The sequence below is a fragment of the Vipera berus genome (assembly GCF_964194415.1).
Source record: "Vipera berus genome assembly, chromosome: 6".
Taxonomy (NCBI): Eukaryota; Metazoa; Chordata; class Lepidosauria; order Squamata; family Viperidae; genus Vipera; species Vipera berus.
The window spans coordinates 52,289,904-52,313,832 of NC_138208.1; positions in this window are offsets into that span (position 1 = coordinate 52,289,904).

The following is a 23,929-nucleotide window of genomic DNA, read 5'->3' on the forward strand; positions in this document are numbered from 1 at the left end:
CTACAAAATCTGTAGATCCAAGTCACATGTAGCTCCCAAAAGCAAAAGGGGGAAAATGATTGAGTAAGTGTGAAATAATAAGACTAATTGGATTTAGTTAATTAAAGTATATTTCAATTAAATTAAAATTAAATCAAATTTTACTTTTTTCTGGCTTCATTCACTTTAAGCTGGCCTCGCAATTCTGGCCCTCAGCCCAGACAATATTATACACCTTAGTATTAGAGGAATTACTGGAGAAACAATTCCAGCAGCCAAAGAATTAGTTGGGCAACTCAAATATACCATGGAAGTATTTGTTTTTTTTCCTACTTCTTGATCTCCATTTTCAGTTTACTCCCTTCCTGCTAAGTAGCATCTTTGCATCCCTGAAACTTTTCCCAATCCTAAGTATGCTACACAAAGAAGGCTTATTTTGTAGAGGAACTAATGCCAGCTGCCATGTTTTGTACATATGCAAAAATAGTAGTTGGCATACAGTGCCTACACCAAGAAGCTTTTTTTGCATCTCATGCAAAATATGTCAGCTGCTATATTTTCACATGCATCCACTTCAACCTCACCCCACTTCCAACTGCACACTTTGGCTCAAACTTTTATACTGAGCAGGTCTGCATAATTATTATACTGTTGGGATGCATCATCTTATACTTTTGCAATGTACTTTGTGTGGGACTGCCCTTGAAGACCATCACCAAGCTATATTGGTTCAATTGTAGTGGTGCAAGTGGCCTTGTGTAACTGCTGCTATGTAAACTGCATTGGTTTACACGCAACCTCTCCTTGGAGAGCCACACCTCCTGCGACAGGTTGGCTGTTGCAGGAGGCTTGTCCCGCATGTGCGACAGAGCTGGAGGATGGAGACAGGATACGCCTCCTGCGACGGCCAACCTGACCCTGGGCGAGGTGGATTGCTTCAGCTGCGAGGAGCCTGGACTAAAGTTTCCTGAAGCTAATGGGAACTGCAGCCCACCACAGCTGAACAATTTAGCCGAGACACAAAATTGACGGCACTGGCAGCAGGTAAGGCAGGGGAGGCACGAGAAAAAACTATGGTGTGATGGAGTGGGTGGGGTTAAGTAGGGCTTACTTTTTGGGGAAGGCTTTATATTAGCCTGAACCCCCCAAAATAAGTTAACTCTTATTTTATGGCTAGGTCATATTTTTGGGAAAACATGGTATCTTGTGGAACTAAGAAAGCACTGCTTCTCTGTTGCTGTCCCAGCCCCTTGGAACAACATCTTACCATGAAAATGGATGACATCCACTTTTCTGGTATTCTGGAAGATTCTTAAAACTTAGCTCTGTTCCTATACCTATATTTAATGTATTTGGGTGGGCTGTCATGTTTTAGTTGTGATGGTTGTTTTTAGTCACAGCTGATGTATTTTATATTATGTTTTTAACTATTTTAATTGTATATTGGATTTTGCAAGCCACTCATAACTCCTTTTATACCTCTGACCTTGACTAAAGTGCCCTCCTAGCTTTTTTTCCTAATTGCCTCTTCTAGTTTGTCTAAATACTGAAAGGTCTAAGTGCATTAGCTTTTCTGATAGAAATATATATTTACCTGTTAATCACTTATTTGTTCAGCTAAAACACTATTCCTGGTACAATTGGGAGATGGCTGAAAAGTACAGCTGACTGTTCTTTGCCCTCTCAGTACAAAAAAAAATGCATCAGTGGATTGTAATAAGCATTAAGGTCCATTCTAATCCCAGCTACCATTTACTTTATTGTTTTTTTCCCCTGCATGGATTGGTCTTGACAATGAAAGCAAGAGTCCCTGTTCAACAATAACAATTATAAGGATAAGCAAAATTTAAGACTTCAGGGCTCACAATTCTTCCTCATGACCTTACAACAAGCCATCTGGTGATATGATGATAAAGGGAAAGAGTTTGATATTTTAGGTCTATTTTTGGCATTTTTTTCAGGGTTTAAAGAATAGGAAAATGTTTGGGAAGCAAATCAGTCCCATCTCCACTATTAAAGAAATCCACTTCCTACATCTGAATATCTGTTGGATTTAATATTAAATCTCTTTACTGTACATGAACATATTCATGACGTGAGGTTGTTAATCTCCAGAATTCAGCAATGATGATGTTATCTGCATAATATAAAAATGAAATCTACTAGATGGACCAGACCAGGAAATCAACACCACAAGAAGGCTAATACTATATTTTTTTTATGATTGGATATTATAATGACATCTTGCAGGACTGACTGTGCTGTATCTGCTCCTCCCTCTTATAATTTAGTGAATTAGAGGAATATGTGTCTGATCATTTCCAGATATTATCTAGCTATTCTGGGCTTTAAAAATACTCTAGTCCTTTCGTTTAGACCAGGGATAGGCAACCTTGGCTCTTTTATGACTCGTGGACTTCAACTCCCAGAATTCCTGAGCCAGCTGGCTCAGGAATTCTGGGAGTTGAAGTCCATGCATCATAAAAGAGCCAAAGTTGCCTACCTCTGGTTTAGACAATAACTCCTGTGTATCTCTATTAGGGTCATCTTCCTCACTCTCTACTTACGGAATTCTCAATTAAACTACTAGCAAGTGTCTCACTCCCTTATTTCCAGACCATTCACAAATATTTACAATACCACTAAAATTTATCAATATTCACTTGTAAGTTACTAAAATGTACCAGACTCATAAGACTTGATCTAAAATAATGAGCAATAATCAATGCAACAATCTTTACAGGGTTGTACAACAATGGCAAATTTACCAAGAAAGTCACAATTGGGTACAGTAACAGATTAAAACTTACAATCCCAGTTCCCTTCCAGATATCCCTTCCAAAAGATATCTCCTTGTCTCTTGACTTTTTTATTGCTTAATCTGTTAGTGAAAAGCTCCTTTATGGAGAAATTTGTAAGTTCATTTTTTTTTTCAAAGCTGGGATTCTTATAATATTCTACATTGATTTCAAAACAGAATATTTAGAATGGAATACAGACAAGAATATGATTTTTCCAATGTACAATCTAAACACAAAATTTTTCTAATAATACGTATTTGATAGCTGAACAGAATGGAATTAGGTTTTTTTACAGCACTTTATTATTGTTATTATTCTTGAAATTTGCTGTGAGGAAGTTATTTTGAGACAAAGATTTTAAAGAATGCTACTGTTCTGGGACATTTGAAGAAAAGAAGTAACAAACATGTTTATATTTAATATTTGATATATATATATATATATATATATATATATATATATATATATATATATATATATATATATATATATATATATATATATATATATATATATATATATATATATATATATATATGGAGATGGGCTATGTTGATTTGGGATGAAGTTCTTAAATTATATTTCCAGTGTCTGTTAGTGACAAGTGCCTGTAATGCTAGTTTTGGAGGGTTTCTTGAAATCACTTTCCTTTTGAGTTTTTGCTTTGCATACTTTTTTGAACTTTTTATTTATTATATTTTACTATGACCAGTGCCCTATTGACAAACAACTTATGAAATGCTCCTCTTTCAAGGTGCTTTGAGATGCTTACAAGTCATTTTCACTGTTAAAATCATTACGGTCACATAGACTATATTACATTATGCTGTAAAATATAGCATGACATAAGGATACTTAAAACTATAAGCATCTTCACTACTTCATTTTGGTTTAATATGCATATATTTGTTAATGTGATTTGATGGAGAATAATGTGATATAAAATCTAGGTATGATTTTTGTGCTAACAATTCAGACTTTATCATATGAAAAACTGGATTTACTGATCATAGGACATAGGGGCAGCATTTTCCATCAGGAAATAGTGGTTCACGATATCCCATGATGTAGTGAATCACTATTTCATGATGGAAAATGCTACCCTAGTGTACACACTTGGATGGATATGTTGGATATGTTTTCTTTTTGCTTTTAAAGGAGCCACTGTCTGATGCAATTATAAATGCAACATTATTCTGGGTTATCAAGGTTTAATGCACTGTGTAAAAACTGGTCTATCTTTTGCATGTAATGAAATGGCTTTTTTAGTTTTTTTTCCTTTTAATGGTTTTGGGTATTTTTTGTTGTTGTTTATTGAGCAATGAAAATACATACTGTATATAAAATAGAAATGTCTACCGTGCTGTCTTTTAAGAAATCACTCCTTCCTATGTCTTTCAGGGCTCTACAGATTTTAAAGGAAACATAAAGAAAACAGGAAAAGAAAAAACCTTTCTGTAAATTCATATTTTACCCAAAGAACTTCCTCCAGATGGTTCTTCTGGGAAATGCTTTGCTTTGCCCAAGACTGTGTATATCTCCACAATGCTTTTACTTGAACTTATAGCCTTAAAAAGTCTTTGAATCCAGCAGATTCCTTTTCTTCTCACTTCCAGATTCCTGATTTTTTTTCCATTTCAGCAAAAGTATATTTATTTATTTATTTATTTATTTATTTATTTATTTATTTATTTATTTATTTATTTATTTATTTTTGGGACTTATATGCCACCCTATCTCCCGAAGGACTCAGGGTGGCTAACAACAATAAAAGCAACAATACAAAAGTTAAAAAAGAATTAAACAAAACAGCCCCAAAATAAGTTAGCTAAACAATTAAAAATTAAAACAATTTTAAAACCCATCGTCACTCCAGGTCAGCTTGAGGAAAGAGGAGTGTTTTGAGGCCGCGGCGAAAGGACCGGAGATCCGGGGCCATCCGGAGCTCAAGGGGGAGTTGGTTCCACAGGGCTGGCGCTCCCACAGAGAAAGCCCTCCCCCTGGGGGTCGCCAGCCGACATTGTCTAGCTGACGGCACCCTGATAAAACCACAAACAGAAAATATCTGGCAGACTTGTTGAAAGCTCTTGCTTTCTTTGATAATACTACTTGAATGGGATTAAAGAACAAATTAGCTGATTAATTTAACAAAGTAATGGGGCCTTTGAAATTTCCTTTCCCATTAAAAGAGAAATTCCTATTGAAAATTTCAGTAGAGAAATCTGTCTCTGAGGCCTTTTTCATTTTAAAATTAATTAGTGTACCATGAATAAAATTTGTTATAAATTGTGTGCCTCAGTGACTTGTAGATGAAACCTTGATTTAGTTATATTATACTGGATGAATGAGTTTGTAAAATCCAATGTAGGCCCTAGTGGAAGCAATTCATATTGAAAACTCAAACTCTGTATGACACAATATATTGCGCTGTTCTTGAGATGATCTGGCATTTCTCCAAAATAATTTTATAAGGAAAAGATTGAGGTTTTTGTTTTTCCTGTATTCTACCAGCCCAGAAATAAAATTTGTAGAATTTATAAAAATGTTCTCCATTGTCTATATTTGCATGTGCCCACATGTGCTCACACATGCACATGCACTTCCATCCTTCTGAGGTAGGTAAAATGAGGACCCAGATTGTTGGGGGCAATAAGCTGACTTTGTAATAATGCCGCTTGGGGGGGGGTGCGAAAGCCCTAATAAGCAGGCATATACATAGAATGAAGGCTATTGCTAAGCACATTGGTTTGTGCTTAAATTGTAAGCCGCCCTGAGTCTTTGGAGAAGGGCGGGATATAAATGGGATTTAAAAAAAACACACACACATATAGAGGGGTGTTACTATTTGTTCTCTACAATATACTGAGTTATGAAAAGATACAAACTGACAACATAGTGATTACTACTAGCAATGGAAACAAACCAGCAAAGGGAAGAGAAAATGAAAGATGGTCAATGTGTAGTGTCCATGGATAATTATGAGCCCCGTTACAATTTATGCACTCCTTTCTTAAGTTTCTCTTACCACATCTCAACTTTACTCTTTTACCTGGAGGGACATGACCTGTAACTTGGTTGGCATGCTTTTCTATGGTATGGAAAAAATAGAATACATAAATACTTCCAAAACAACTACATTAGAAATGCACTATTATTAACTTGGGAAAAAATAAAATGTAAAATTTATTTGAAAATTCCAGGATGGCTTTCAACAATGGAAGCATTCGTACATCCAAATCTAGTCAGTCTCGATAAAATATGGACATACAAAGATATTCTAAATTCTGAAGGGAACTTAAAATCCAGGCAAGAGATGGAAAATCAGGGCATTGATTTAACATGGTGGTCACATTTACAAATGCAAGTCAGATATGATAAAGATATTAAACAGTATGGATTTTACAAAGAACAGACTATGTTTGATCACACATTATTAACTTCTGATGGAAAGTTACCGTAATTAAAAATGTACAATTTCTTATTAAACTTCAAAATGGAAGATGAACAAGTAAAAGAGACAATGATAGTATGGACAAAGAATTTTGCATATAATATAGACTTAGAAAAGTGGCAAAGTTTGTGGGAAAGAAACTATAAATTGACAACGTGAGCTTCATACAAAGAAAATTTATATAAAATGTTTTATAGATGGCATTTTCCACCAACAGGATTAGCAAAAATGTTTAAAAAATGTCAGAGAAATGTTGGAAATGTAAACACAAACCAGGTACTTATTATCATTTGTGGTGGACATGTGTTAAAGCAAGGAAATATTGGACAATAATACACACTTGGTTAGAAAAAATGTTAGAGAAACACATAGACTATAAACCTGAATTTCTTTTACTAGGTATAATGCCAGAAAAACTTGATAAGTTTTGATTTGATTTTACCTGTGATAACAGCGACAACAATTATATTTGCACAATATTGGAAGAATGAAGAAATACCACAAGAAGAAATAATAATAATAAAAAAATATTAGACTTCGCGGAAATGGGCAGACTTACTTTAAGGTTGAAAGAAAAAAGAAACAGAATATTTTTTATTTTTATTTTTTTTTATTTTAATTCCATTTATATCCCGCCCTTCTCTGAAGACTCAGGGTGGCTTACAAGCTTAGCAGTAACTTAGGACCTATTTTATCAATGGTTAGCGAAAAGATTTAGGAATAAGATACTCAGACAGCATGTTTTTGTTGAATAATTATTATTGAACTCTGTTTAAAAATAATAATAAAAAAACTTTTTTTAAAAAAAAAGAATTACTATTTCATTAGGCTATCACAGCATTAGAGGATAACCTTAAAACTTAATTGTCCTTCTGACAGAGAATGTAAGACTACACCTGTGGTCTTGATATTTAATAAAATTACTCTTGACAAGGAACACAGGGATTTAAATTCAAAAGAATAATATGTTCTAAATTTTATTTTCTCCTTATAATGAAGTTATTATTAAATTTAGGGCTTGTGTATTACTAAGTGGATTAGTCACTTTTATTAGACTGTTATCGTTCAAACAAAAAAACTCAACAAATCATTATACAAGTTTTTCTAGGTAATAAGATTTTTCTGTCCCAATTACTCCTATTTATTCATTTCCATGGTTGTTTGTTTACACTGAATTGCTATGCAAATGTCTTGGGTAGTTGAAAAATAAATATTAAAAACATTAAATATACAATATTATTAAAACTGATATTAAATCAAATTGGAAAGAATTGAAATACTATAGCTGCCAAAAGGACTGTCACATTAGCTAGAAAATTCCAGTTGGTCTTTGTTCAGAATGTCTCATAACACATGGAGACTGTGTACATCTTTCCCCTAATTTATATAAATGTTAAATTATATTACCCCAAAATCTATATTTTTAAAACTCTAAATCATCTTGCTTTCTGCCTTTAAAATACAAATTTCTTCAACATAGGTAGTTAAGATGCAAATCCTCCTGATGTCAACTCTTTTTCAATATGTAATTAACACTGATGATGGTAACTTTTGAATGTTGTGTGTCTGTGCACACACACGTGTGCCTATGTATGAATTATTTTACAGGGAGAAAACATATTCTGCAAATGTGTGCATTTGGGAACAGAATATTCACATTCTTTTAACAAATGAATTCAGAACAAAATTATTTTACATATAAGAAAAAAAAACCTCCCAACAACTCCACCTTTCTCAAGCTTCAATTTATTCATTCAATATTTATCACCGAAAAAGTCAAATATAAATTCCAATTTATAAGTTTGTAAAGTTCCATAGATGTATAAAACACTGACATTTTGTAGACAGTCTACATCCTATTAGGCAGGTCTTTCAAGGTTAACACCAACTTTGTTTATTTATATAGATAATGTTAAACTTCTCTACTCTAAAACAGATCCAGGATTGGGATATAAAAAACTGGGCTTGGAAATTAATAGATACAGATGACTAGTATAATATCATGTCATTCAGTTCTAATAAACTTTTGGGTTAATCTGTTTTGCACTTTTTACAAGTTACTAGTTTCTGGACTGGTTTAAAAAGTAAAAAGTGCCACAAATTAAATTTACCAAAACATGACTTTGATTACTTCAATTACTGTATTCCTTTGTTAGAATCACTATTCAAAGCAATGATGCCATCAGAATGTTGCAAGTCTAACAGAACACTCCCACAGAGACACAATACATGGGTTTTGTAACTTACTGTTTGGAGTCTGATTGTTATTCTTAGAAGTTGGCAAGTAGTCTTATTCTGCAGCTTGCTAGGCATGGAGGAGGTACTGATTTAAAGTTTCCAGTCTTCAGGCCTTTTTATTTTTACATTTTATCTGCCCTTTGCAATAGAGAGTGCATACCATAGTTTCCTGAGAATTAAAATCCACACATTTTAAAGTTACCAAATTGAAAAACACATGTCTACACTTAACCTCTTGTCATGTTGGTATCAGTTTGGCTCTCCTTACATTTTGACCTTTCCATACGATGTTTCCCACCAACGCCACTTCTGGGAGTCAACATCAGTGTTAGGTTACAGTTGTAAAATAACACTACTATTAGCCATAGGGATTACGTTGGAAATATTGGCAATGCTTCAAAAGTTATTAGATCAAAGAATGAGAAGCTTGTCCTCTAGAACCAGCCAAACACTATCTAGCTGACTAGTTGAATTACCTAGAGTAGACCTTGTCTATCTTAAATGCTATTTTATTAGTTCTCTTCAAGTCCATTTACCAAACCAGAATAGTGCTTTGTGTGGATTAGATGAAAAGGGAAAGATATCTAAGTTAACATCTCTGCATGATCTCTCCCAATGGTTTCATTAAGCCATGGAAACATTGACAAATTTCCAAACTTCTTTTTCACTGCTATTTTGATGTTTCCTCTCTCTGCCATTAAGATACCTATGTACCACCCCCCAATTGCAATTAGAGTTTGCAAGTAATTAGAAGAGTTAAAGTGTGGTACAAAGAGAATTGTGGGAAAAGAGTTGAACCTGCTGAAGAAATCAATGGAAATAGGACCTTTGAAGATGCAGCAAAATGAGTAAGGAAGTGAGTAAGCCAAGGGAGAGACAGATTGATGTGGAGTTAAAGGAGTGATAGGGAAAAAAATGTGAAACCAACTAGAATAGAAGGTCTGAAGGAGGTAAAAAAATGATCTGAGCAGTGGTAAAAAGAATACTGTATTCTTGGAGGAATGGGACCCAAGGCAAGGAGTTGGGAACAAGTGTTCCCAAGCAAAGAGATGAAAGGAAAAAGCAGAGATTTATCTCCTTACTGTTAGCTCTTATCCTGGCAGGGATTCTCCTCTTTAAATTCATATCAACTAACAGAAATTGATTACATGACTTTGAGTAGAGGAAGTAAGGTAAAAGCAAAAGAAAGACAGAAAGACAGACAGAAGAAAGAGACACAGAGAGAGAAAATTTGATTAAAGAATTCTGCTCAGTGGGTTAGGACGCTGAGCTTGTCGATCAGAAGGTTGGCAGTTTGGCGGGTCGAATCCCGAGTGAGCGCCTGTTACTCGTCCCAGCTTCTGCCAACCTAGCAGTTCGAAAACATGTAAAAATGCAAGTAGAAAAATAGGGACCACTACGGTGGGAAGGTAACAGCGCTCCGTGCGCCTTTGGCATCTAGTCATGCTGGCCACATGACCACGGAGACATCCTTGGACAAGCGCTGGCTCTTCGGCTTTGAAATGGAGATGAGCACCGGCCCCTAGAGTCAGAAACGACTAGCACACATGTGCAGGGGAACCTTTACCTTTACCTTTTTAAATCCATTATTATTCTATATCTCCAACAATGCAACTGGAACAATGTTATAATATGACTTGGAGTTCATCCAATAGAAGCAGAAGGGAAGAATAGAATAGCTCAATTAACTACCAGTTACAATCTCTAAGAACCATTTTAAATGACATATAAATAACATTTATACTAAAGGAGTATCCCTTCATCTTCCTCCATCCATATTTAACTGAAACACTTTAAGTGTACATTTTTTTTATTGAAGACATTTTCTGCCCACCTCAGAATATCTTAAAAATGTTTTCTCATTCTTGTAACTTTTGAAAGTAAGACAGCTGTGAACATCACACATAGACTTAATTTCCTCTTTGGAGAGTTAGAATGTTTATAGTTTGTTAATCAAAAGATTAAGAAAAAATCATAAATAAAATGTTCCTCCTTCTTTTCCTCCTTCACAATTCTCATCACCATCATCATCATCATCTTTGTGTTCCTATTATGCTATGGCCACTCCAAACTACAGATACTGGAGGAATATTTGCACAAGTTTGGAGACCTATCAATTAAACGGTTTCATCTGTTATTGATGGACATGTATTGATGGAACCAAGAAAGTGTCTCTTCTCTGTCACAATGCCTGCCCAACGCAAAAGCAGCCTTCAACTTGCCCTAACCCTGCCAGTCTTTTGGAAAACACTTAAACACTTGTATCTTTCTCCAGGAACTGGGGCATGTGAAGATGTAATTCTGCTGAGAATGTAAACATCATTGTTGTGTCTTGTTCCTGAAGTGGTCTGTATTTCTTTACCACTGTATCATTGCAGAGCAATTGATCATTCATATAAAACTAACACACCATTTTTCACTGTTACATGTTTTTTTCATTCCTTTGAAATATCTATGATTTTCCATTCTTCCAAAAAAAACCCTGAGAGGAATTAAGAATTTCCTTGTGCGATTTTTTTCCTTGAAATTAATTGAGGCACGAAAAGCCAAGGCAGCTACTGATGGTTGAAAAGCTAGTTGCTCAATGAGAGCAAGAACATACATATACTTTTGGCTATCTTTTAACTAAATAAATGAAATAATGCCACATTGTTATGAAAGCCTAATAACTGTAAGAAGACAGAGAAGACAGCAGGGCAGTTAAGGGAAGAAGCAAAGCTGTTACATAAGAGATGATTGAATCTAGGGGAGAAGGAAAGCATAAGAGAAAGGCTGAAAATAACTCTGCATTAATTACACACATATAAAATGACCTGGATAATTGTTTTGTGAGACTTTCAGGATTCTGTCTCTTTGCCATATTAGTAATAAAGCTCATTCAAGATAACCAAGTGTTTCCTGAATTTGCCAGCTCACAGGGCTTAATGAAACTACCCAGCAAAATTTGACCAATTTATATTGATAGGTAACATGATTGACAATGGTTATTTAAATAAGTGCTCGTGGAAATATATTGTTTATAACAGGGGTCCCAACCCCTGGGCCGTGGACCAGTACTGGGCTGCGGCATACCAGCAACCGGTCCACACAAACAAGCAAAGCGCCATCCCCGGGATGCAGGCAGCACACAAAATCCACACATTCTCCGGTCCATGGAAAAACCTCTCTCCATGGAACCGGTCTCTGGTGCCCAAAAGGTTGGGGACCTCTGGTTTATAAATACAGTAGATGGACAGGTTTGTCATTTGTTACATTGTTCATTCTACTTTTATATGAATGGAAGAAACTATTATCCAATAATACTATTAAAAGAATTAAGCTGTGAAGATGTAACAAACTTTAATATGATTGACTATAATATAATGTTTCACTCTAGACTAAGGGAAAAATCTATTACATTTGATTGAAACTAAATTATTAAAAATAATTAATCTGATTAACATTAAAAGACATACAAGAACACACATCACCCTACTCTGTACTCTAACGAGACTAACTTTTAAAGCAACAGCACCTTTTTCCTAAGCTTACACTGCAATTTCATTCAGTTTACAATCCAATTAATAATAATAATAATAATAATAATAATAATAATAATAATAATAATAATAATAATAATAATAATAATAATAATAATAATAATAAGAAGAAGAAGAAGAAGAAGAAGAAGAAGAAGAAGAAGAAGAAGAAGAAGAAGAAGAAGAAGAAGAAGAAGAAGAAGAAGAAGAAGAAGAAGAAGAAGAAGTTGGAAGGGACCTTGGAGGTCATCTAGTCCAACCCCCTGCTCAGGCAGGAAACCCTATACCATTTCAGGCAAATGGCTGTCCAGTCTCTTCTTAAAAACTTCCAGTGTTGGAGCACTCACCACTTCTGGAGGCAGGTTGTTCCACTGGTTAATTGTTCTAACTGTCAGGAAGTTTCTCCTTAGTTCTAGGTTGCTTCTCTCCTTGACTAGTTTCCATCCATTGCTTCTTGTCCTGCTTTCAGGTGCTTTGGAGAATAGCTTGACTCCCTTTTCTTTGTGGCAGCCCCTGAGATATTGGAACACTGCTATCATGTCACCCCTCACTCTTCTCTTCGTTAAACTATTTTCTTCCTCAATATTTTCAACTTTGGCATTCGAGTCTCCAATCATAAGCAATATATCTTACTTGCAAGTTTTGTTAATTTCAAATTGAATTTGATCATAAAACCCAACTCTTCTTTTTCGGCATTGGTGGTTGGAACATAAACGTAGATGTTTGTCATATTGGAAAGTAATTGGACAATCCACAAACTCTATCTGATATTGTTTGGTCATTGTTGGCATTGCAACCAAGTCTTATTCTTGCTGGCTATAAAAGAAATGGCTTTCCTTTTTTTATTTCCATGTCCTTAATGTGGGCTTCTAACTGAAATTATCCAATCCCAGAAAATTTCATTCACTGATGCCTATGATGGTCAATCTGTAGTTGTTTCATTTCATCTTTCACTATCTTGAGCTTTCCTGCATTCATACTTTTTACATTCCAGTTTCCCATTGTAATTCTGTCTTTGCAGTTTGGATTTTTTTCATTGTATGGCAATATCAGTAACAGATATCCCAAAGGTGTAAATCCAGCTACCTTATAAACAACATTATGAAAAATCCTTAGCTATTCCCTCAGTAACATGTTGAATGCTATCTGACCAAAGGGGCCCATCATCTAGCACTTAACTTCAATTATTTTAGTATCTATGGGATTTCTTGATAAAAGTACAGGACTATGTTCTCATTGCCTTCTCCCACACAGTATGAATTGATACCTTTGCCATTGTCATTAAAAGTTATCATCTCCCTCCAATGTCTTCCTATATTTCTGCTGCTCAATATAGGTGCAGGTTTGCTCTATCTAGGAAGTTGGGATGACCTTTAATTTTTGACAGATCTGCTGGGAATATCTATTCTTGGCATATACTTCCAAAGTTGTTTATCATCCCTCCCAAGAACATCCTTTCTTTCCCATCCCCACCACATTGAGGCAGCACTACGAGACTTTTAAGGGATAACCATGTGTTAATATATAGAGAAAAATCATAATGTGTATGGAAAATTCCTAATAGGAAATGTGCATGTTAAGTAAAAAATGTTTATAGTGCTATATATGACTGGGGAAATAATCATCAATATGAATTTTCATTTTTTATTTTTTTAAAAATATCAAACAAATGCATAAATTAGATGAAATAGTTAAGGATAGAAAAAGGAGAGAGTGAATGAAACTTAGTTTAATCTGTCCCTAATATATATTTAAAACTGACTGATTTAAAATTCTGTGGACAAGGTTCAGAGAGTTTTAAATCAGTCAGTGAACTCACACACATCCAAAGATTACTAGACAATAGAGAGCAAAGAAAATCATCTTCCATTCTGGCTGTAGGTCTATTACAGAAGTTTTGGACTTGATTTAAGTGATATAATATATTCTCTCTTTCTTTCTATGTCTCTGTCTTTCTCTATTTGCATTTGATACAAATATAAATGGAATGCCATCATACAATTGCTACGAGTGAAGCAATATAAATATTTAGGATTAATAAAAGCTTCTTACATGAATAAGTTGAAAAGAATACTGTTCCATAAAATTAATCTTGAAAAATTTCAAAAACAAAGTGAAATATAAGGCATATAATTACAGCCATAAATATTTGGGCTGTTCCAATTATTGAATATACTGCAAGTATAATTGATTGGGCACAATGGTGAATTAGACACACTTGAAAAGAAAACACAGAAATTAATAACCATGAATGATGCCTCCTACCCAAGATGAGATGTTGAAAGGCTCTATTTTGCCAGAGGTAAAGGTGGGTGGTAATTACTTCTAGTAAGATGAATGAAAAAGAGAAAGAAGGCTTGAATGATTACATCAGACCCAGTAAGAAACTGCTACTGACAAAAATTTGTAAAGAAAATGTACTGAACATTACAAAACTCAAAAGAAAAAAAGAAGCAATTCAAAATCAAATTAATGCCTAGAAATTTAAACCTCTTCGTGGCCAATATACATATGCTTTTGAAATATTATGGTCTATGACCATGATAAAGATTTGATTTGAAATATTGAAAGAAAAACAGATCAAAATTTGACTTGGCAGAGGCTGAAAGCTGGAGTTCTTAAAAACCAAAGTGAAAGAAACTGTGGCAGAAGAAGCATAGTCAATGCAAGCAAAGGTAATCAAAGCCAAAGCTGAACGTATCTGGAATGATAGCCAATCTCAACTGGGTAAGATTAGAGATGAAACTGTGGAATACCTCATTAATGGCTGTAGAAAAATTGCCCAATCTGAATATAATCAATACCAAGATAGAGTTGCAAAAACACAATTGGATTTTAAAGCACTAAATTTTTTTATAGAAATTCTTAGTTTTAAAAGCACTAGACACAGAGATGAGGTAAAAGCTGAGAGGATTTATTAAGCAAAGCATGGGGAAAGAATAACATTAGGTCCTAAGTTTAATATATACAGGAAATATCTACAAGTATGAAAAATATTCCGTAGAGGAGTGCAAATGTAGCAGAGAATTTTATATTCTTGTGCAAGCTGAATAACACTTGTATTTATCAAAGGCAGCTAAACATGCTCCTAGCTGCCATAAAACAGCTTTCTTGGGAAGGCCTCTACTGAGGCTCATTCCAGGTAGCCTTCTGAAAAATCACAAAATATTCTATTGAAGTTACTCATCCTCCTAATTATGTACATGTATTTTTTTAGATCTAGTAGTTATCAAAATCTTATGTTAGACAATATCAGTTTATCCATCCCACCAACCCTTTTGGAGTATCTGGCCTTAGCAAAGAACTTGTAAAAGAAAGAACCAACACACTTGAGCAAAACTATGTGAGATGATGACCAATCGAGAAAGGGAGGGTACTGAATCATGACCCTGCTGGGCTTGTCTTCAATTGATGGGGAGGAACATTGGCAAGACGAAAGAGATGGTGTTAGACTTCCGGAGAAAAAAGGAGGAACCTGCCCCACTTTACATTGGAGAGAACTGTGTAGAGAGAGTTTCCTCCTTTAAATTTCTGGGAGTCTACCTCTGTGAAGATCTGACCTGGAAAGTTAACACAACTCAGGTGGCTAGAAAGGCCCAACAGAGGCTTCACTTTCTTAGGGTCTTCCAGAAGAACAGGGTAGAACAACAGCTAATGACCCTCTTTTACCGGTCTACTATAGAGAGCGTCCTCTCCTATGGTATTGTGGTTTGGTATGCTGGTCTGACAGCCACGGATAGGAAAGTATTACAGAGGGTAGTGAGCACAGCACAAGACATTGTGGGCTGTTCCCTGACACCACTGGATGACATCGCCAGGGCTCGTTGCCTTGGAAGAGTGAGGAAGATTCTCAGGGATGACTCACACCCTGGACGGTATCTCTTTACTCTCCTACCATCTGGTAGGAGATATAGAAATATAGCCAGCCGTACCAACAGGCTGAAAAATAGCTTTTATCCGTGGGCTGTTAGGCTTTTAAATGGGACATACCCATTTACCTTCCGAGGTAGGTAAAATGAGGACCCAGATTGTTGGGGGCAATAAGCTGACTTTGTATTAATGCCGCTTGGGGGGGGGGCAAAAGCCCTAATAAGCAGGCATATACATAGAATGAAGGCTATTGCTAAGCTTGTAAGCCGCCCTGAGTCTTCGGAGAAGGGCGGGATATAAATGGGATTAAAATAAAATAAATAAATAATCTTATGCAGAATTGACTTGGGAGGCTGGTGTGTGGTGTAGTTGGTTCACATAGTGTGGTGGGATGGAGGGTTTGTTGTCACTGTGTGTTGGGGGGAGAGAGCATGGGGGGAGGCTCAGCTAATCTCAATGTACCCATGTTGTACTTTGACAATAAAGGTTTATTATTATTATTATTATTATTATTATTATTATTATTATTATTATTATTATTATTATTATTATTATTAAGAAGTAGGGTCAGGGAGAATAGTCCTAGGGGAGATGACTCCAGCAATGTCTTGCTGAGGTAGATCCAGCAAACACCCAGGACTACCTATCTGCCAGCCTTTCAGACTTTAAAGTTCAACCACCCAGGGCTAAGCAAAAGTGTGCTTTAAAGGTTCAGGTCAGACAGACTGGCCAATAAAGAGGCCAGCAAACTCTAATCTAAAGTGTGTTTAGCTTATTTTGGGGGCGCACTTCCTGGGCTCTTTTTTGTTTACTTTGCCATGCTGTGCCTATTGTTCTGGATACCACCTCACCATGTCTTTCCTGCATATGTCACTATGTTTAAGGTTGCCATCTTTACTGGTTAAGCACTGGTTACTAGTACAAAGGACTCTTTTCCTCTAAAATTTCTGCCTGAGTTTTGCCTATCGACTGAACTGTGGCAGCCTTCCGGGTTTCAATCTTGCTGGATAGCTGGCAGAGGGGCCAACACAGAAAATGTTGAGGCCTCTGTACTTTTGGAGAAAGCTTTAACTACCCAATACTATGTACAAATATGCAGAAGAGAAACCATTTTATACAGGAAAACAAAGAGAAAAATGGAGCGTACTATTTAAACTCTCACCATTATAACTGTCTTTGGCAATAGTATTATATCCAGTGGGTGTGATGTAGAGCAGGGAAAAGGAAGACAAAGCCAGAGAAATCAACCATTCACATGGCTTAGAATGTCTTGTAGCTGCATAATTTTGCCACCTCAATTTGGCAGCGAATCACAACACAAGGAATAGAGTATGGAATGGCAAGGGGTGCAGAAAATTCCAATTGTGTATAGTTATCCATCAATTCTACGATGGAGAACAACAGCTAAGCTGTAGGGAAGCTACAATAGTAAATGGAACTGTATATTCAAGATCTTTTTTCCTCCACTGCAGACATTTTCCTAGCTCCAGGTCAAAAGCACAAAGGCGTGCAATTATATTACCAAGGAAAAAATACAGTGCTGATTTATTAAAGAAAAATTCATTCCCACAATATTTCTCTAACAATTTAATAGATGGATCCAAAATGGCAATACATTTTATTTCAAGTTTTATATTTTGTGAAATTATATAAGGGAGAACTTTCAGTATTCGTCCATGTCTTCTTCTGGAATGGATTTTCAACTTTCCAATCCAGCCTGCAACTGTAAGATTTCATGAAATAATCAGGTCCGACCCTGTTTAATGTTTCAAGATCATCAAATGTCAGTTAGATACTGACACTTATCACTTTAAGAGCTGGCTAGGCTATAATCAAAACTGAGCTGTCATCTCAAGCAGAGGTTTTTTTGGGAGTTAAGCAAATGAATTGTAGGGAGGCTAAAATAGAACTATATTTCACTGCCTGCAAATGGCTAAAAACAAAATTTCATCTCTTCTCTTGCAGTCAGAAAATTAAGCTAACTATCTAGAAAGGGTGCTTGCTATTTTGTCCTTCAGACTGGGCAATAAATGTCTCAGACTGCCCATATACTACGTATATTTGGACTTCCATGCAACTCAGACATGAGTCTACTCAGATCCTCTAGTAAGTTATTGCTTTATTAGCAAAAGGAGACCTGAATCCACCCAAAACACACATTCATAGATTATTGCTCTTTGCTATCCAAATTTCTCTTCGATAATTACAGTAGGAAGCTCCAAATATCAGAAAAGGAGAAACAACAATTGTCTGTGCTATTTTGACTCACCTCAGCAATCATAACTACTAATAAAGCAGTTCATGAGAAGGTAAAGGCTAAATGAGCAGGAGGCATTCCAAACTGTTTTCATCCACAACATGGGTAATGTTCCTAAGTGGGATAGAGGCTTGGAGGAAGCAAGTGACATTTCATGTATCATCATATCACCAAGCATATTTTGAAAACATAACTTTCATCATTTGCATTATTATTATTTTCTTCACATTATAGATAGGGAAAAGAGATGATGCCATCCAGCAATCAGATCATATTTATTTTGCCGTATCAAATCATGGGGAAAAAGAACTTTAAAAAGCCTGCTTTTATTCTGGTGGCTTATTCATTTTACAAGTTTTCATGAAAACAGAAGAATAAGCCAACTGTGAAATTGGTGGAATTGTGAGAGATGGTGAAACTGACAGCTTTGATAAAAGAAAAAAAAACTTGGGTAACTTTTACTTCTACTTGGAAACCATTATTGGACAATGTGCAAAAAACGGAAAGAAATGAAAAACTGTTTTGGGGATTTGATGATTAGTATTATTTGGGATTATTGAAAAAAGGACAAATGTTAACCTTAGAGTAAGTGTTTGATTTGAAACTTAACATTAAGAAAACCAAGATCATGGCATCCAGCCCTCTCAATTCCTGGCAAATAGATGGGGAAGAAATGGAGTAGTGACAGATTTTATTTTCCTGGGCTCCAAGATCACTGCAGATGGGGACTGCAGCCAAGAAATTAAAAGACATTTGCTCTTGGGGAGGAAAGCCATGGCAAATCTAGACAGCATACTAAAAAGCAGAGACATCACCCTGTCAACAAAAGTGTGTATAGTCAAGGCTATGGTCTTCCCAGTTGCAATGTATGGCTATGAAAGTTGGACCATAAGAAAGGCTGAGCGCCAAAGAATTGAGGCCTTTGAACTATGGTGCTGGAGAAGACTCCTGTGAGTCCCTTGGACTGCAAGGCGATCAAACCGGTCAGTCCTACAGGAGATCAACCCTGACTGCTCTTTAGAAGGCCAGATCCTGAAGTTGAAACTCAAATACTTTGGCCACCTAATGAGAAGGAAGGACTCACTGGAGAAGAGCCTCATGCTGGGAAAGATTGAGGGCAATAGAAGAAGGGGACGACAGAGAATGAGGTGGCTGGATGGAGTCACTGAAGCAGTAGGCGTGAGCTTAAATGGACTCCAGAAAATGGTAGAGGACAACTAACAACAACAAAAAGTGTTTGATGTATTCCTATATACATACATACCAAAGAAAGCAGGAGATAATTCTTTTCCTATTGTCTATGCTATTTTTTCTTTTCTCAACTTTTACTTTTATTCCTTTCCAAGCCATTTTCTTTTTCTAATTTTCTATTTCTGTTTAACTTTTAACTTTGTAAGAATTATTTTTAAAACCCAGGAACATGCCTCCTTAAGTAACACCAGCTGCCTGCAATTAGTGCAGGTTCACATCCCACCAGGCTCAAGGTTGACTCAGCCTTCCATCCTTCCGAGGTAGGTAAAATGAGGACCCAGATTGTTGGGGGCAATTAAGCTGACTTTGTAATAATGCCGCTTGGGTGTGTGTGTGAAAGCCCTAATAAGCAGGCATATACATAGAATGAAGGCTACTGCTAAGCTTGTAAGCCGCCCTGAGTCTTCAGAGAAGGGCAGGATATAAATGGAATTAAAATAAAAATAAAAATAAATAAAACATGCCTCTGTGGCATTGCAAAACAAAAATTATTTGCCTCATCGTATTATGCACTAATTAAGATGTTAATTAACTTCATGGCGTTGTATATAACAGTTTCGTTCATTGTATGTAGTATAATACAAAAATGTTTGTTTTCCATTCAGTGCACAGTATGGTAAAATAACTACATCTCTGTGTGGCTTTTGTAATAAAGGCACATTCTTTTTCTTTACCTCTATGAAAGAGAGGAAAATTGAGAGATTCATTTTTTTTATCAGTGTGGCAATATATCTGTTTTGTTATGTGAGGTTGTGATATTCACATAATAATATGTATTTCTCATTAGCTGGGATTACATTATATTGCTAAGCACATTGGTTTGTGCTTAAATTGTAAGCCGCCCTGAGTCTTCGGAGAAGGGCGGGATATAAATGGGATTAAAATAAAAAATAAAAATAAAACATCAATAAAGAATTTTTTATAAGTAAAAAGAAAGCCAAGATGTGGAGCAACAAAGGTTTGATAAAGGAAAAGGAAAACAAATAAAGCTCTTAGGAACAATCTGAAAATAAAACTTTCTGAAATTTGTGTGCCATGGATGGAACTGGATCAAGGTACTTTGCTAAAATGCATCTATGAAGAAACAAAAGAAAAGAAAATTAAAAAAAATATTCCTTTTTGAAGAAACACAACCAAACAACTAATAGCAGCAGCAGCAAATAAAATATATTAAAAAAACTGAAATATGCACATAATCTAATTATTACATTTTACAGAAAAACAAAAGATCAAAATCTAAGAATCAATGGACACTTTCTGTAAGTGCCATGGCATCTTACTGGCTTTTGTTAGCTAGCAAGACGAGGAAAGTCACAACTCGATGCTGGATCCAAGTTGGCATCATTTGATCATTGAGATCATCCTGTCTGACAGCCAGACAGTCACTCCTCAGGAGTAGATAGTGCTGCTTCTCCTGAGAGTCCTGGAGGCAAGACAAGAAGCAACGGATGGAAACTAACCAAAGAGAGAAGCAACCTAGAACTAAGGAGAAACTTCCTGACAGTTAGAATAATTAACCAGTGGAACAACCTGCCTCCAGATGTGGTGAATGCTCTAACACTGGAAGTTTTTAAGAAGAGACTGGACAGCTATTTGTCTGAAATCGTATAGGGTTTCCTACCTGAATGGGTTTGGACTAGATGACCTCCAAAGTCCCTTCCAACTTTTATTATTATTATTATTATTATTATTATTATTATTATTATTATTATTATTATTATTATTATTATTATTATTATTATTTATTAGCTTTCTCATGGGAAAATGGGAATTGTTTTCATTTTTTGTGATAAGGAGACCTGGAAGGCTGGACACTAGAGCCAGAGGATTTTAAAAAATGGAGCAGACATCCTTAGCGCAATATCTTTCTGCTAAGCTTTCGGATAGAATGGATCAGACACTTGATAAAATTGATAGTGCATGTTCTAATGAAGTTGTAAAACAAGAATGAGTTTCAGTGGATATTTATGAAATCAATTTGAAAGGGGACTTAAATTTCATTCAAATGGATCTGAATGATAAGATGAACATACATTGAATCAGGAAACTGGTTTGGATATTTTTTTTTCCTTCTGGAAGTACAAAACAGCTTTGCTAAGATGTTTAGATGTGACAAACAAAAGGATAAATTTTACTTACAGATACAAGAGAGATCTGTTAAAATTCTAAAGGAGTTTCACATTGAAACACGGATGCGCAGCAAATTACCGGTACTTGTGAGATTCTATTTGAAGGAGTCAAAATAAACTTTTGCAAAAATCAGGGAAGATTTGATCATGGTTAAAAAAGAAAATAATTATTTCCGGGTGCTCTTACTGGACTTTTGCTAACAGAGATTGATTAATGTAACATTTTGATTTTGTTTTATTTACCAAAGAAAGGAGAAGAAAAATGGTCATAAACTATTAAAATTGTTGCTATCTGCTGGGATAAGAGGAGAGGTTGCTTCTTTTTTTCCTTTCCTTTCTCTTTCTCTTTTTCCTTTCTTTCCTTTTTCATACCCCTGTTTTCTAGTTTTATATATTTTTCTGTTTGTATTTTTTGCACTTTGTATTGATTTTTATTTTTTACATGCACAGTTCTTAATAACTTTATTTGGGGGGAAAATATAAGAAGCTTGGATGAGAAACAAAATGTCTTCAAGGAAAAACAAACAAACAAAGAAAGTCCAGTTGTCTTTTGAAAAGGACTTTTGGGAGAAGCATGACCTGAGTGACTGAGAAACTCTATAGACATGGACTCCCTTGATTAGAAAAAAGATTTTGTCTAGATCTAATTCTACCTAGAAACCACTCTTGGACATTTTGCATGAAACAGAAATGAAATTTTAACTTTTGAGATTTGACAACCAGATTTGTTTATTGATTGTATTGTGTTGCGTGTTATTTTATTTTTTGTGAATATCATATAAAAGCCAAAATACTATTATTTACTAGATCATAATTGTAAGGTATATGCAAATATATAGAAAACGAAAAATCTCTTAGCTTTACTTTATCCTCTATTCATTTTAAAATATAATTATAAATACAATTAATTCCAATCCCTGTCTCCTATGCACTTATCAGGAGAGTAAAAAATGACAACCTTTGAACTTAGCCAAACCTTCTAAACTCTATGACTGGATTGTATCACTTCTTTCCATATTTGAGTTTAGAAATGCTGGTTCCTTTTCTTTTCATTTAGAAAAAAAATTGAGAATCAAAGATTTTAAATTATATTAATTAAATTAAATTAAATTAAATTAAATTAAATTAAATTAAATTAAATTAATTTTAAATTTTAATTTTAATGTTATCTTAATTGTGGGCTTGTATTAATTTAATTTAATTTTATTCTCTCTTTTGTATTGTTTTTAACTTGCCCTGTGAACCGCCCTGAGTCCTTCGGGAATAGGGCGGTATATAAATTCAACTAATAAATAAATAAATAAATAAATAAAATCTGGATAAATTCCTATCTTACCTTACCCATAACAAAATACTTCAGGTTTCTTCTTTAGAATATTCAGAAAAAAAGAATGATCTGTTATATTTTATTTTATTGAAATATATACTACCAACTTCTAGATCATTTAGACATTTTCAATAGTATATTTGAATTCTCTCTTTGTCTCATGTTTATTTCACGTAAGATTAAAAAAAGCTCTGTCTGCACACTATTACGAAGCCATGGAGATTAATTGCTAAAAAGCCTGTTCTTATCACTATCAGCACTCTGCTTGAATGGAGAAATATTCTATATGATACATTTATTAAGCAGCATATTAAATTATTTTTATTTTAAATTATCACCTCACCCTTTTTAAATGCTAGAATATTACTCTTGGCTGATGTGATTGTGGCTTTTCTGAAATCATAATGCATCTCCATTGTGTTAGAGAACAAAAATAGTCAACTGAAAAGCTATTTTGTTGGCAGACTAGTTCCAGTTGCATGAAGAATATTACATGAGTACAACAGATCACAGCAAAGAAGCTATAGTATTATATATGAAATCCAGATCCAGAATCAGATCATCTAAGGTGAATTCACTATTTTTAGATTGTCACATAATGTACAGAGAGCAGAAATAGTGGATAGTTGGGGTTATCAATTTGCAGTCTAATGGGTCTGCTTTCATTATCATTCTAGAAGAAAACCCTGATGGGGGGAACCTTTACCTTTACCTATTTTTCAGAGACATGACTGTCAGAATCCATTTATATCACATTTCATAAATGTATAGGTAGAACAATGTGCTTATTCTGGGGATTCTGCCATCTCTCTGAAGGGGGGGAGAGGACAGACTTTAGGCATCTTCAAACAACAGGGAACATTTGAACTGGATTACATCTTCATTTACAACAAAAAAGGAAGCAATAACCATAAAACCAAGGAGAGTTCCCTTTCCCATGGAAGGGCCTGACATCTGACCAAATGGATGAGGGGAGGGGCTGAAATGGGAATGCTTTATATAGGATTGAAATGTAACTTTGTTAGATTCCGTCTTGTATTGCCACAATCGATTCCATCCTAGTAAACATTTTCCTTTTGGATTAAACTTGCATCCAAGAGTTCTTATT